Raw genomic sequence first — 17,224 nt, forward strand, 5'->3', positions numbered from 1 at the left:
GCTAATGTTACCATATTTAGGAACAAGTTAATTACATATGTTTTTATTACATTAGTAATAAGCCTATTTAATGTATTCCTATGAGAAATGTGAAACATCTGAAATTATATTGTAAAGTTATTATATATAACAAATATTATATTGTAAAGTTAAACCTAATTATCTATCCAACTGCATTTGTTTAACCCTCCGTGAACCAGCATACAATGTTTTATCGCTTGTTAGTATTACTGAAGCTTAATTAAACTTCTGCTTATTTTCTTCTGTTAAGCGCATGCTGATTGTTATAGTATGAGGAAATGCTTGTTAATTTTTTTATTATTTATAAAGAGCGAACCTGAAAGGCTGGTGCACATTCTTTAATCTTTTCCCTAAATGTTAGTAACATAAGCAGCATTTAAAACATAATTAAAATGTTTATTAACATTACGTCTTGTAATTTAATTTAAATTGTTTTCGAAATTTAGGCATATTAAGCATGAAAGTGCAAAAATCTCACTTTTTATCTTTTTAGAGATATTAATAGATTTTTGGAAGCAAGAGATGTGAAAAATGAGCAATGCCCTCGCCGGGACTCGAACCACGAACCTCTCGAATACGCACCGAGTGTGCTGACTATTACACCACGAAGGCATGCTAAGAAGGCGGGAGAAATACCTTATATCTTAATTCCAGCTAATGAAATATACAAACTTACTCTCGAAAAGATGAAAATTAGCTTGCCAAATTTTAAGCTCAGCTATGCGAAAGGCACCTCATCTGAGGCTAAACAGCTATACTATGGGTGATTTCCGCTATTCTATCTTTAATCGATAGGTCACTCGCTATTTACACCAGTTTAAATTCTGGTGAAAGCTGCCGGTAGAATATAGAGTGCAGAAAAGAATTAACTTAAAAATAGTGTTATGGTTCCTAAATTAGATAAATCTAACTTTATAATGCTTTATGGCAAAAGACAAGTTCATCTAATGGATTACGCATCATAGAATCAGACGAATGTTAACTGTGATGATATGAGTATGTTCGGAAAATGCTCATACAATTAATAAATACACACAAGTGCATAAAATCTGGAAATGAACATACAATTAAATTACTAATGCAGCTGCCGTTTTCAGTGCAGATCAGCCCTTCAGGTTTCATTACTCAAAACCATTTTGGATGGCAAAATAAAGCTGATGAGCATGTTATTATTTTGTGAGTTTTCTCCATTTGTTCCATTACAGACAGCAAAATTAAGGTGACTAGCAATGAAATAGATATCTCTGGAGAACGCTTAAACATTCCGTTATGTGAAAGACGCCAAAGTGCTGTCTTAATATGACGCTGGTTATTATAAAAGAGGCGTACGGCCTAGATATGCGATCTTTTTTTTGCAGCTGTGAGTCATGATCTTAAATGATATTCTAATGTTTTGATAGCGCAACTGTTGTAAAATGTAAAATTATTCAAAGAGGCAACCTAAGATTAATATGAATTTTCAATTAAATTATTCTTCAAGTTTTCTTCAAAATCTATGGATATCTAGAAATCCCTACTCCCTAAATTTTTCATTGACTTTCTCTTCCTGTTAATTTATGCTAAAGGTTATTAGCAGATTTTGAAATTTATTTTCTGACCGTTTCGATTTTTAAAATGGTACATAATTCAAACGAAGAAGAAATATAAATAAATCAAGAAATATTACCTATTCTTTAAGGTACATTTTGCAAATTTATATTTATAGAAATTTACTTTTGCAGCATGTACCCGTAAGGGGAAGGTGTAAAGTAAGACTGAGCGGATTATTGTTTCTTATAATACCATTTTACTGTCAAGAGAAAGGCTTTCTGAGAAAAGGTCTTAAATTTCTTATGGACTATTAAATTTCTCTGTTTGGCGAAACGAACATTAAACTTGAACTTATTATCAAGCATTAGGCCTAGATATCTGACTTGACTAAGTATCTATATTGTTTTCAGAATAAGCATTTTAGAGTAATACAATAATAAGCGTGCTTGTGCTCAAATAAAAGAGCAGCTGTTCTGCCTTCTTAACTTAGCGGTTCGACCAGTCGTATGTATATAATGTTTTACTAGCATATGCAGGTATGTTTCAATTTACCTGATCGCATCAATATGTCTCTTATCTAACGAATTAGTATTATTCAGTAGATAACCGTCTGGTCCATATATATACATATATATATATATGTATATATACGGACATAACATAACATTTCTAAATGAACTCCCAATGCGATGCTATTGGAGAACCAGGAGCAGCTTGTCGTAGACAGTTGTGGGTTCCGAACTATACACGAATAGTCTATGTAAGCCGCCCGGTTGTCCGGACCCGTTTTTATCTGTCACCTTATAAGGTATTTCTCCCACCTTCTTGGCATGCCTTCGTAGTGTGGTGGTTTGCACGCTGGGTGCGTTTACCAGAGGTCCGTGGTTCGATTCCCGGGGAAGGTGTTGCATATTTTTCATCTGTCCTGCTTCCAAAATACCTAATATCTCTATAACCTGTTCTACTTTCTGAAACTTCTGCAGCTTTAACAGCACAAAAAATATTCTAAATTGCTGTTAGAGACTGATATGCAAATCAATGTTGTTTGAGAACAGCAACTGACAAAGCATTGTTTTGAGATCGACATATTAACCATATCACATTTTTATACTAATTGTTTTCGATTATTTAAGTGGAATGCAGCAAATGCTTCAAAAATTGAATACACTCCACAACTTAGTTTAAGTAACTTTTATTTCACACTGCTTAAAATTGCAATGAGTACAAAGGAACAATTTTGGGAGAATTTCAGTATTAATCTTTTATAAAACTAAGCCCAGAAAAGGAAAATAACCAGTTTACAATATTAAATAAAATAACATCGGGTGAATTCTTTAAAGCTTATCATATTTTAATTATTTAATGTAATTAAAATACCATACTAACATTTTAGAATGCAATTATACTTAACTCCTGAAAACGTTAAATATAATTTTTAATGTAATGCATGTGATCAAGTTTAAAATTTTACACAATTTCATGAGAACCAAAATATACTCTATCCACTATTGAAATAAGTATTAAATTAATATTTTGAAAAATATAAGCAAATTCAGGCACTTTTACGTTCATAATTTCAATATGCATTTAACGGCATCCTTTGAGACATGAAAAATGAAATTCTACTTTCAACATATTGGCAATTAAAGCAAAATATATAGAAGATGATATTTTTTCACGGTTTAATAAATATATTCAGCGCTATTAACGGATCCCATTTACTTGGCACTTAATTTAGGAGCCGCATACGCTCATGCATCTAACTTGCTGAATTTTAAGCTAAAAATTCAGCATTGCTGTGTGTAATAAAATTCAACATAAATATTTAACAATTCATTAAGAAATATATTCCTTCATAAAAGCTTTCGATGCGAACTTAGACATTACCAAAAATAAAATCTGCTCAAATCTATTGGGGAGACCATTTTTCATAAATAGCTTTCTACGCCGAAGCATCATCTCAAAGGAGTAATAATTAATGTCACTATTCTTCCTATTCTCTAAGGATGAGTCTCAAACCATTCTAGCCTTTTCTTGCGAGTAAATATTTAAAAGCAATAAATTATTAAATGAATATGCAAAAGCGTTTGCGCTAATTTGGGGAGACATTTTACAATTCGTTCCAATGAAATTAATTGGGCTCAAAATAAGCAATTATTCATTTTATGAAGAATGCTATTAAAACAGAACATAACGGAGCTAATGCATAAGAAGCAATTAAAATGTTCCGATAGAAGCCATTTTCTGAACAAATGGGCTGCAATCAATTTTAAAATTTTTAAACTCAACATTAACATTTGGCCTATAACGTCCCAGACTTTATTAAGGTTATCTTCTTATTTGATTACTAAACACGTTGAATTTTCATTTTTCTTTTGAAGAGGGGTGGAGGAAACAGTTGGCTTTTTATTGTCCATATGCTAATTAAAACTTAAAATAATCAGCTTCTATTAATTTCAGTATTGGTTGAACTACAGTTAACTCCTGATTTACCGGAGTAATAATTATGACGAAGTTTACGGTTACCTCAAAATCACAGTTAGTCTAAACGAAGTACAAAAAACCACGTAAAAGGAATGAGCCATATTATAATGAACAGTAAAATTATTTTTATGTAATAATTTGCATTTTAAAGCAGTTTAATCATAAGAATATGTTATTTGGTTACATACCTCAGTATTCAAAAAAAAAAAAAAAAAACACTAAACAACCTAAAAATAAATATCATTAGAATGAAGGAAATGAGATATAAATTGGTTTAATGAACAATACTTGATCTTGATCAATACCATTCAGTCAAACTTTGATAAATGACATTGAGTCTAAACTTTCTTACTTTATAGATTAGAACTATTGTGTTTACTATAAGTTAGTTTAAGACAATTATGGATTATATATATATGTATGTATATTTCCGAAATGCATTATATTCTGGACTACCTTCAGTTAGGTTAGGAGTTGTTGTGAATAAAAACAAATCTCAAGTACTGAGATATCATTTGCTAACACTGTTACTATTTAACCTTCCCTCCTCCCTTTTTTATTTTCCGTTAACATTTTTGTTTTACGCTGATAATTTGTGACATTAATTTCCCATCATTCCTTAACCAGCAGATCTGACTATTGTAGAGAGAGCCCACTTAATCCACTACCCAGATAATCAGGTGTTAACTGTGCTAATAGTGGAGTTGCACAGCTAAAATTAGAATATCTAAGAAATATGCTAACTTAATTAAACTGAAATAAGTTAAAAACAGTATAATCACAATATCAAAAATAAACTCAATATATGCTCGGAAACTGTCTATGGAGTTTTTACTAGCTAACCCTCTCATCATCTCATGTGTTTAGAAATATTAAAACTTAAACCTCTGCAGAGAGAGGCTGCATGTAGACATCTAATGGAGATATAACTTTAAAAATGAGGGATGTACAGATATGTGAAGAAATATTTGACCTAAAAGATTCAGAAGTTGTGTAAGGCAAAACAGAACTAACTGGACAGGACAACAGGAATTTGCCTTCAACAGTTAGATGTGTAGAGACATTAGGTTATTTTTATGCGGGAGAACTGAAAAGGAAGCAATGCCCTAGCCGGGACTCGAACCTCGGACATCTCGAATACACGCCGAGTGTGCTGGCTATTACACCATAAAGACATGTTAAGAAGGCGGAAGAAATACATTATATACCCCCCCCTGTTAAAGGGCGACTGGAGATTAAACACCCAATCGCCAAATCTTGGTGATGGACAAATTATCATCTACCATCCTTTTTAGTTTGGGTGCCATTGTAGAATTATTAGTTTATTTTTAGAAAGCAGAAGATGTGAAAAATGGGAAGTGCCCTCGCCGGGGCTTAAACCACAGACCTCTTGAATACGTGCCGAGTCTGCTGTCCATTACACCACGAAGGCATGCTAAGAAGGTGGGGAAAACTGTAATCATGTCTCATTACTCTATTTTATGAAGATACTGCTAACCGTAATATTAGGAAGAGAAAAGCATGTAAAACACCGGAGCTACTTATACGAATACATTAAATGAATGCATGAAAATAGAAATACTTATTTAAAACGTTCTTTGCGTATGTTCTTGTGAGTCCATAGGAACTAATCCTTCCGAAAGAATTGCGTTGTCAATACAAGACGTAGACAGATGCATAAATAATATATAGCAGTACTTTGTGGTTTGCAATGAATTAGAAAAGGTAACTGCTTATTGCTGCAAATAATTTCTTCTAAATTAAATTACACGTAATATAATAAACATGTGTAAACATCAGGTTTTAAGAAGTAGAAAACACGAAACATCAATTGTGCTTTTTAAACATTGGCTGAACAAAGCATATTGTGCCAATCTTGAAGCAAATGTGAATTCTTAAATTGGCCGTCATATTTACAGAATTTGACCGTTATTTTTTGGAGCAAAAAGAAACTGACCAAGACAGTTGTGCTGCGATGTTTCATTTCACGGATATGATAAAATTACTCAATATCTGAACTATCTTAATCTACATTATTCTCCCTGACTGCTCAAAATTATGTTTTATCTGTAGATAACATGTTACTTTACAAATCCATCCAAGTTGCTTCTCATATTAAATATATACTTGTAAAACTCATATCATGCCGCCTGACTCTATACTGGTAACAGTGCTGACTGTTAAATCGGTGAAGGTCCGGGTACGAATCCTGTATAAAGCATGAATGTTTTCAAGTGTATAATGTTAATATAACAGGAAACCATCAACAATAACTTGAATTTCAAATTTCCTTGAGAAGATTAGTAGTATGGGAAGAGAGATAGGCTACTTCTAAATCCGTTTCCCGTGGTATTTTCCGATAAAGCTCTGGCTGACTGTCGCCTATTAAGGTCTCAATTCCTTTGCCAATGGCAGGCGCTTTCTGTTAATTCGTAAGGATTATGTTAAATTTATTAACAGTTAAATTTTGAGTTTAACTTCCTTTTTTGTCGATTCCTAACTTCAACTAACTACTTCCGGCCAGAACGTAGTTTTAGAATCACGTCTAAATACGTAATGAGGAAGAGTGGTATTTAACCACGAAGTTCTTCGGTCTTAGGGAGAGAGAAACCAGGTATTCTGTTTGCACGCTTCCCGCCTTTTTCGGCTTCTCTCTCGTAAGCTATTATTACGTTCGGCCGTACTTTAGGCACTTGATAGCTTCGCAGTCTATTAACGTTAACAGGCCAACTCTGTTAGAATTTTGATAGCTTCGGCTATATCTCTTTAGTTAAGATTAGTTTAGTATTATTCTTAGTCTCTTAAGTTCAAGCCGAAGTGTCGGCTTTATTGTACACTCCAAGACGGAGTTTTGTTAAACCTTAGTAGGAATAATAAAGGTTTAGTTTACCCTTCTATCTTGTTGTTTCCTGTCACATGAACTCAAGCGATTATTCGCTTATCGGTTCTTAAGATTCTTCACTTCCAACAGTAACTTAGAAATTACAAAGTGAGGAACTCTACAAATTCAAGAAGCGTATCTGAGTAAAATCCTATAGGATAAGCAGAATCCCATGAAAAAAAGAGTAAGTAACAGTCAACTCGTATCATGCATTTTTAAAGTATACAAAGTACAACTTCGAGGCAAACAACAAGCGAAGAGCGAGCAGATCAAGAGCGAATAAACTGTTAAAGTTAAAATATTTATAGCAATAATTTCTAAACCATTCTGAGATAATAATTATCTAATTTGATTCCTGAATTAGATCATTCTTTCAAGCTTAAGTGCAAATGTCTCAAAGTTATTTAAAGGCTTTAAAAAATTAAAATTTTAAAATTTCATCTATTTCTTTCTAAAATTATTTTCGAAGATAAAAATGAATTTTTCTTATTTTTAACCATATTTTTAAATTAATCATATGATTCTGAAAGGAATCTCTAGTTGGTTCATCTGATGCTTCCATCATGAAATATTGATACTTAACTAATCACATACCAACATTACCTCGACGTGAGGCATTTTAATTATAATTGCATTTCATACTGTATTATATTTCTTTGCCGCATCTTTGCTATTCTGTTTCTATTACTAAAAAGCAAGTTTTTTTCGATCCAAGATTTGCTATTTTGTCTGGAATCACCACCCTGGAAATCATTTTTCACGTGGTTTTGCTTCGCTATAATTAGACAAATATCTCCCTCCCCTTTTCCATTCTTTGTTTTACTTTGTTCTTCAGAATTTTGCATTATAATGTCATTGGTCATCATAGGCATTATCTCTAATTACGCCTGAATGGCTTATGCGCTTGCATAATTTCTAATAAAGAGTGTGTCTACCAAAAAAAATTAAATTTTCTCTCAATCCTTCTGAATGATAAGTGAAAGCATTTATAACATCGCAGCATGCTTTCCATAAAAACATCAGCTACTTACGGGTCAAATTTTCTATGTTAATTTGTCATTAGCTTTGATCCAGTGAATATCTGTTGTTAACGATTCGGAAACTGAAGAAAAGCTAGCAATAAAGTTTCCATTGATATTCTTTGCCTTAGCTATTACTTGTGTGAAATGTTGAAAACAGCAACGGGGAATGAATTACGTTTGAAATGCTGTATAGATATTCTGAGATAAAGCATTAGCATGATCTGATGTTTCTTATTGGTACGACGCTTTCTTAATGAACGAAAAAATTTTTATTATAATCCAAATCACTAACGGATGATGAAAACATTGAAATCATTCGACAATTGTTGCTGACAAATCGCCACCTATCTTCTCGAATAATAACCGGAGACCTTAACTCTGGTAAAGAATTATGCTGGAAAATTCACAAATATATTCTAGAAAGTGTTGAGAAAAGAAAGGTATCTTCTTCTTCAAAAGCATCAAAATTTTCATTATTCACAAGTTTTGGTACCTTCAGATTACTTTTAATTTAGTAAAAAGGAATTCTCGTCTCAGAAGTCATTAAATAGCATTGAAGAAAGTCAGAAACCACAACAGTATTCTTAATTAATGAGCTCAAAGAAAGAATCAAGCAATTGCATGAACATGCGAAGCGTTATATAGAGTTACGAGGATTGTATATTGAAAGTGTTGAGAAAGGAAAGGTATCTTCGTCTTCAAAAGCATCAAACTTTTCATTATCCACAAGGTTTGTTACCTTCAGATTACTTTTAATTTAGTAAAAAGGAATTCTCGTCTCAGAAGTCATTAAATAGCATTGGAAAAGTCATAAACCACAACAGTATTCTTAATTAATGAGCTCAAAGAAAGAATCAAGCAATTGCATGAATATGCGAAGCTTTATATACACTTGTATATTGAAAGTTAGGAAGGCTAACTTTCAATATACAAGTGTATATTTGTGAGTGTAGTAGTGTATTGAGGCTTGTATATTGAAAAGTTAGGAAGTAAGAATATTGTTTTCTCAATTTCCGATTCATATTCGTTCGAACACTGATGTCACTGATTTACAAAAATGGTTGAAACAAAGACTCTAAATGAACAGGGAAGAAGTTCCTTTAGGCAGTCTAGGAATCAGTGACATCATACAGAAGCTAACCTTATACGAGTAGTAGAGTAACCTTAGTTTCCTCCCTGTATAGAGTGAATAAAAGCCAGTTTGCTTTATAAAGTTCTTTGTGAAAGCATCCCTTCCCTTAGATAGATAGCCATACTCTGCTTTTCTGTAATCCAAGTAATTTGATCCAAATCCTAAAATTTTAGATACACTCTATGAAGACGTTATGCATAAAGCATTTCAGCTCGGGCGCTGAAACAGATCTAATTTTGAAGCACTGTAAACTGTTTTATTCTTTTTCTTTAACTAATAAAAGGAATAAAGAGAATATTTAAAGCTAGTTAGGAGGATTAGTACATGCGTATTCAATGGGGTAACATAACATAGGTTCAGATTATTCATTCACTACCTACTGCTTGTAAACATTGCTTCCTTGAAGACACAGATGAGTTGCGATTGAATGTGTTAGCTAGAAAACAAATTCCAGTCAGCCCGCGCGATATTTTCCGTCTTAATCTCGTTTAATTTCTTCACAATCTCGCGAGTTAATGGCCTCTATATGATCGATAAGCGCAATTCCCCGCGGTCGTAACGAGCCGATATTAGGTAACGGGGAACTGGCAACGGAAATTAAAATTGATTACTCCGAAAATATAAAACGACCGGTGGATCTAGGAGATTGGAATTATCGAGATAGCATCTGCGCAGCCGTTATGTGGTGTTTCTAGATTGGGGAGAATATTTTTTTCTTTGCTGCTTACTCCCGCAAACAAAAGGTTTGAAACCGCTTATCCCGCAGTTTTACTAATTACATTACTGGATATGTAGGAATGAGTTGTTTGATGAAAAATTTAGATTAGTATAAATTGTTTGTAAGGGTAAATCAGAGATGGAGTTGTTTTAAGGGGCTTTCGTTGTTTTGCGGAGTTTTGCGGGGATAATGAGATTAGTTTTGTGTTATCATATAAATGTAAGAATTTATAGAATTCTGTATAATGAGGTAATGTGAAATTATTTCACTTTGAAACCGAATGAAAATCCACGTTATAAGAAGCATTTAATACTTTATAAATTTCTCTCTCTGCCTGTCTATATAGTCAATGTACTATATATACATAAAAAACTTTGAAATGTTTCCTATTTATTTAAAAGCTAATGTTTATTTACATTCTCTATGTAAAATAACTAAAATAATTATAAATTTAAAAAGCTAGAAAAGCTGTTTCATCATGAAAAGTTAGAAAAAAATTAAATTCTTGCACCTAAATTCGATGAATTATTGCCAATTACGCGGCATCGTAAATGAGTCTTTGTGAGTGTAGTAGTGTATTATTTAACAAACATTACTAATTTATTAACAATTTGATACTCGTCAATGAAAAATATATCATTAACAAAGCATGTGTTTATTCAACAGCTTCTTCATTGATTTTTATAAATAATTAGTAAGCTCCGATTCTTTAACGAATCGAATAAGCGAACGTGTGAAACTCAGCACAATATGAAAAGAACAGGAATGAGAGGAATTAGAATGAGAGAATTAAAAAGCAAAGTATAAAGTATTTTCTGCCCCCTTTCCTCATGGCTTTGGGGTGAAACTGGAAGTATGCTCGATGCGTGTTTTGAAAGTCAGAAGTCGGTCGATATAACTTAATGACTTTGTAAAAGAGTACATCCAACTTTAAAGTCGTATATGCACTTTGAGAGTTGGTGATAAGATTAAACGGAGATAATATAATAATCAAATAATATTAAATAAAGATTCAACGAGGTTGGATCCTTTATTTTATTGTTTTATTTTTACAATATAGGAACTTATTTCACAATATTCAAACTTTTAGCAACATGGAGTAGTAAAATTAACAAAATAAATCAATTCATGGAATTAATCAAAAACTTCGCTGCACGCAATGTTTTTAGTAAGAACATTATTAAGCATTACGAATATGACCTGAAACGTAATAATAAATTGCGCTAGATTTAAGGCTAAAGAATGCGCTTTCATCTAATGGGATAAGCCTAATATAGATAGGGAAAAATTTGGTCTTCCTTTTACGTTCCGGGAGAAAAGGAGGAAAGAGGCTTTTCCTTTGACCTTGTAAGATCAGCAGAATGTGTCCACATCATATACAGTTTTTTTTTTTTTTCCTCTCAGCCTTTTCTAACATAAGACAGCTGTTATATGTATTTCACGAAATCCTTTTGGATAATCACTGCGCCAAGACAGGTGACCAAGATTGTTTTGCTTCTCCGAAATTTTATGGTAACACTTTTTTTAATATTCGTAAAAATAAAAAGTTAAATTTTACGGTAGTTCCTCTGCCTTCTTAGCATGCCTTCGTAGTGTAGTGGTCAGCACACTCGGCGTGTATTCGAGATGCCAGTGGTCCGAATCCCGGCAAAGGCGTTGCTCTTTCTTCATCTTGCCTGCTTCCAAAATAATACTAATGTCTCTACAGTGGCGCCCGAACTAAGAGGGTGTTGGAGGATGATTCTCGCCGCCCCCCAGGATTTGGAGATTGGGTAAACTTTTAAAGAGTGACTAATCCCCAGTCACTCTTTAAAAGGGGGAGTATATCAAGTATTTCTCCGGCCTTCTTAGCGAGCCTTCATGGTGTAGTGGTCGTAGCATACTTTTTGCTCCAGAAAGTTTTCTTTCAAAATTACAATGAAGAAAGATCATTAATGCAATAAACACAAAAGTAAATTATACTGTTATGAAACTTCCCTAAATTGAGTTCCTACTTTTCCACTTGATTTCGATCTTTAGGAAATATGACTATCAGGTACTGTCAGTACAGTAAAAATTCTAACAAAAAAATACATGCTTGCTTAATTTTATCTAAAACGTCCAGAAAAAGAATTTATCAATATTTTAGAAGTATCACTCATCTGAAGCACTCAGAGATAAGGTCTTAAGATTTAGAGTAGACAACATGAAAAATTAACTCGAATTCGAAAAGCAGATCTTCCACTTGTTAGATGGATCTTCTAATCACTTATAACACTAGAGTAGGCACGTGAATCCGAGCGCTCTTCTCCACTTAAAAGGCAGGAGATTAATTCTACCAAATACAGGTGCCGAGAAAGTAACATCCATCATGTTTTTAGATCAGGCGTTAATGTTAATGTCAGATTTTTCAGGTTTTTTCGAGGTAGAAAATGGAAAATTTACCGATTTTTTGAACTGTGGAACTTCTATGTGCTAGCTAGATATGCTAACCACTTACTTTACCAAAGCAAGTAACGAGAGAATGCGATAATTCTTTACAGAGTTATGCAAAAGTATGAAAGGTATTTTCTTCTTCCTTATAGAATGCCTATTTAGTGTAACTGGAAAACACGTCCTGTTTGCAATTTGAATGTCTTAAATTCAAATTTTGGTCGGGGAATAGCATTTTTTCATGCCCCCTGCTTCGACACGCCTTATTGCTCTGCATGTATTATGACGAAAGGAGAAGCTCGGAAATGAATTAGATACAATATTAGTTTGAAAAATAAGCTAAAATAAGGAACTTGTACTAATTAGAAACCAGACATCAGCTGAAAACTGATACTTGAAAAATGTAACAAGCTTGGTACATTGAATAAAAAATTATTTGATTTCTAGTATGGTTATCATATTCCAAAGCACTTCAATAAGTATGGCATTTTCCTTTTTACTTCCTTATACGAAACAAAGGAAGTACTGTAATCACGAAAAATTCCGGGTATCATATTTCAACGAAAATACTCCCTTCTGACCGCTATTGAATGCAATTTAACGATGTTTCTGCGTGACATGTTTACTTAAAGACAGAATAAAGGACTCTTTTTCCTCAAACGAATTATAAAACTGATTTAAAATTGATTGAGAAGAGATTTTTTCGTGGCGTCTGTGCGTATGCAGATAACTATGTATGTATGTATGTATTTATCTCGCATAACTCAAACACGAGTAGCCTCAGAACGTCGAAATTTTGTATGTAAAAGTGCTATAACATGTAGATGTTCACCTCCCTTTTTGGTCGCAGTCAGCCGCACCAAAAGTATATAAATATATAAATATATATATATATATGTAATGATATTTTTAAATCAATTGATTAAATTAAATTCTAATCATATTCCTTAATAATGTGTTGGCGATTCTCTATCTAAATTGCATCCCTGTTCCTAAATTGTGGCGAAATCCTTTCTTTATCATAAATTATATTAACCTGTAGACGCCCGCCAAATCGCCAAACTCAAAAATCTGTCATATTACATAAAGTCGTTAAGAACACTCTTGATGAGAAGATAACGTCACTTCCGTGATTTCAATTAATATCGCTGATTGGATGAGCTCCATAACGCACACATATCTATAAATAGGGCTTCTCCTCAAGGTACAGGAAGGAACGCTTGTGAGATGGATGCTGAAATAAACGTATCACTTTATTCCAAAATTTGTCTCATTCCTGTTGCCCCAGCTGCACAACACAAATAATGTATGAGATTCTACATTTCATATATATATATATATATATATGAAATGTAGAATCTCATACATTATTTGTTACTCAGCTCAGTGAGCTCAGTTTTTTATTCTTATAAGTTGGTAAATTAGGCATTTTCTGCTTTAAAAATGATTGAACTATGTTGTTTTTATACTCCGGTTAAGGTTTTTATGCCTTTAGTTAATCTGCATAGAATATTTGTAAAATTATCAACAATTTAAAAGTTGCTTAAGGCGGCTAAACCTAATTTCTTCACAACGGCAGCCGTGTTTCTTTACATTTGAAATTTAGTAGAGTAGTGAATTCAGTTTTTGCACCTTCAGTGTCTTTTTGTAAAGTGTGACAAAAGGAAACTTTTAGTTTTGTGCTTCGGGAAACTTGCCTTCTTGTCTTCTGGACGAACTGCTTGCTTTTGCGTAAAAACTGTAATTTCTCACTTAAGAATTGTTTTTTTTTAATTGTTTTAACTCTACTTCGCCTTTTATGTTTTTCTTTAGCTTTCAATTTTTAATGAACATATTTTGAGTTTTTATGCATTTTTGCAGTACCGCGAAGTAAGAATGAATTAATTGAATGAAAAATATGTCTCAATGAAATTCGAGAAAATAACTATTTCGTAATTAGCAGCTAATAGTATTGTCGCCAGTCTCCTTCGGGCGGAGGAGAATGTTTACGAGTAGCGCATGCGCATTATATGTAAACGGCGCTGAATTGTCTGTTGAAAAAGTGTTTCTTTTTTATTTGCTTAATTTCTTTTATACATCGTTTTAGATTTATTATAGTATTTAAATGAGTGTGTTATTGTATTGTGTTTTAAGCGCTATCAACGATGTAGATTTAATCAAATTTTATAATTTTAAATGAAATGCAGGAAAAAATACGCATAATTTAATATTCCGTGCAAGGAAATCGTGCGGTGTATACATCAGATTTTTTACAATGGTATAGTTAGAACCAAAAAAAAAGTATTAATATGCAGAACTTCCTTAAATTTTTAAGTAAATATTACGAAGACGAGGATCTCTTAAATTAGCGATTTTCATTAAAGACGCTGTTTTGTTTGTAAGAATCTTTAGCAGCAAAATGTTTCAATTTTAAAAGCAAAAATATTTATTTAAACTAAGAACTATTTTTATAAAGAATTAGATACTATGCAAATTTTTGGATTATTTTACATTAGAGTTTGTTTAGCTTAATTAATTTATCAATCAGCCTTCTGCTTAAGTAAATATTTTTCCTTCTTTGAAATTTTAATTCCTTGAAATCTTCTGAATTAACAGAAGTGTCGTTTTTTATATTATGTGTAATATCTTATTAAATTTTTAAGCCTAAACATCATTCAAACAAATAACAATTAATAATGATTAAAATATCAGAAGAAACCTAAAATTTTGCAAAAACTTAAGAGAAGACATTTTAAATTTCTATATTCTACAAATTTAATCTGATGCACAAAAAATGTAAAAAAAAAAAAAAAAAAGTAAACATTTATTGAATAGCTTATTTTGGGTTAATTTACTGATGTTTTTTCGTACTGGTTTAGATACCGTTAAATAGAACTCAATAAATTAAAAGCGCGGTATTCAGATCTAAAACTTCATATAAAAAGGAAAGAGACAACTGATGACTGTATATACTTACTGATGACTGTATAAATTTTGATTCTTCCAATTAAAATAGTTCTTATAATAAACCGCGCAATTTCGTGAAAATAATCTCGACACACTGTATGAAGAGACTGATGTAAGTTTTTCGAAGTTTTTACATAGTCACTGTAGTGTTAAGAAACTCTGTCAATAATTAATTATTTTTAACTTATTTTTAGTGCAAAAAATGTCTATATTTTAATAAAAAAATAGGGTAAACATAAAGCATTTCGCAGGTTAAAATATTTTTTAAGCAAAATAACCGAGGAAAATGCTTATTTTCTTTAACATTACATTTTTTACGTAGTTTTAATTTATGGTGTTACCATGACATCAGTTGCTCCACAATATCTGACTGCATGGGAAAAAATCTGATGTGTACACCACATGATTTCCTTATGGAATATTAAATTATACGCATTTTTTCTGGTATTTCATTTAAACTTATTTCCACGAATTTCATTAGAGATATATTTCTCATTCAATTAACTCAGTTCTCACTTCGCGGCAAGGGAAAAATACATAAAAACTTAAAATATTTTCATTAAAATTTAAAAGATATAGAAAAACATAAAACAACAAATACAGTCAAAACAATTTTTACAATTAAATTTACAGTTTCTGTTATAAGAAAAAGTTTCGCCACCAAGGTTAAATAGCTTTACTTCAAGGTACCATTGTTAAATAAGAAACTCCTATATGTTAAATGTTAAATATGAAACTACTTGCCGTGAAAAGGTTTCTACTTCCTCTTAGGGAGGAAAACTAAACTTTGCCTCTAACAAATTTGCCAACTAACAAATTTTTGTGATCGTATAGTGAAACGTGTACAGCATTTTTGCGTTGTGAAAAAAATGCATCCCGGAACCGCGCCGTGAGAGGATCGAAAACATAAGAAAAACATGTACAAGATATAAAGGGAAAGTTCATATTAAATATATAAAGAAAACATACTGTAAGAGGTTTCCAGATTAAATATCAGTTTATTTAATTACATCACAATAAGAAAAATCTTAACCTCATCTGAGAGTCTGTTCATTTAAATTCATAAAAAAACTTAAGGTTTGTCTGGTAATTTAAAAGAAAGGAAAGGGAAACAATTTAAGGCCTGAGAGTTAAATTTTAGATTCGACGTTGTTTTTACTGCTAAGGACGTTTTGAACAGCTTGCCTAAAGTTCAAACACACCAAAAAAAAAAAAAAAAAAAAAAAAAAAAAAAAAAAAAAACTTATCTTGAGGGAAATTCTTGAAGTGGAGGACTCTTATCTTATCAAGCGTTGATGTCGGCCGGGCTCATCTTGACACTGGTTCTAAAAATGTAGACTCCACTTCACCACTGTAGAACAGAAACAGGAGCACTGCTGCCCAGGACGGCTATCCGCTTGGTCCTGAAAGTCCTATGTCAACACGCAGGTAACTCGTTCAAATTTCGCCTCTTTACCAGCACGCCGCAAGGAAGAGGGTTTTCAGCCTCAGGTCAGAAACGTTGTTTCTAGGCAATTACGGCTCGCCTGTTCTTACTCATCCCAAGAGCAAGCTTCACGAGTAACGTCCCAAGTAAGTTCCACCCGCCAGTCAGCAAGAGAGAGTCGCGGTTCCACCCGCCAGTCAGCAAGAGAGAGTCGCCTCTTAACCCAAAACGCGGCCGGGGAGCATATTTGTGCTCCCCGCCGGAAAACATCTCTCGTAGTCAATTACATTTATCTCCTTCAAGCCAGTTTTCAAGAGCAACGTCCACTAGTCCAGCCAGCCCAAAAATCAGTGAGACAGAGAGTGAGCCAAAAAAGTGAATCCAACTCGAATTTTCCTTCGTCTCCTTCACAAACCGGGCTCCCACTATGGCTTCACTTATCGCCCCCTTAATTATGGCAAAATCTTCGTTTTCAACCCCTGAATGCGGAAATAAGGGTGATCGCGCATGCGCGCCTTTCTTCACTTAGCCAACAACCGGACCCTCAATCGCCCAAAACCTGAATGACTTACATTGAAAGACAAGTAGCAACCTTTGACCTTTCTGTCACGTACTTTCCTCTCTTAAGGTCAACTAACAATGAAAATTCTTT

The sequence above is a fragment of the Stegodyphus dumicola genome, chromosome 1, assembly GCF_044657685.1.
Source record: "Stegodyphus dumicola isolate Sdum_Otavi_A_Nest chromosome 1, ASM4465768v1".
Classification (NCBI taxonomy): domain Eukaryota; kingdom Metazoa; phylum Arthropoda; class Arachnida; order Araneae; family Eresidae; genus Stegodyphus; species Stegodyphus dumicola.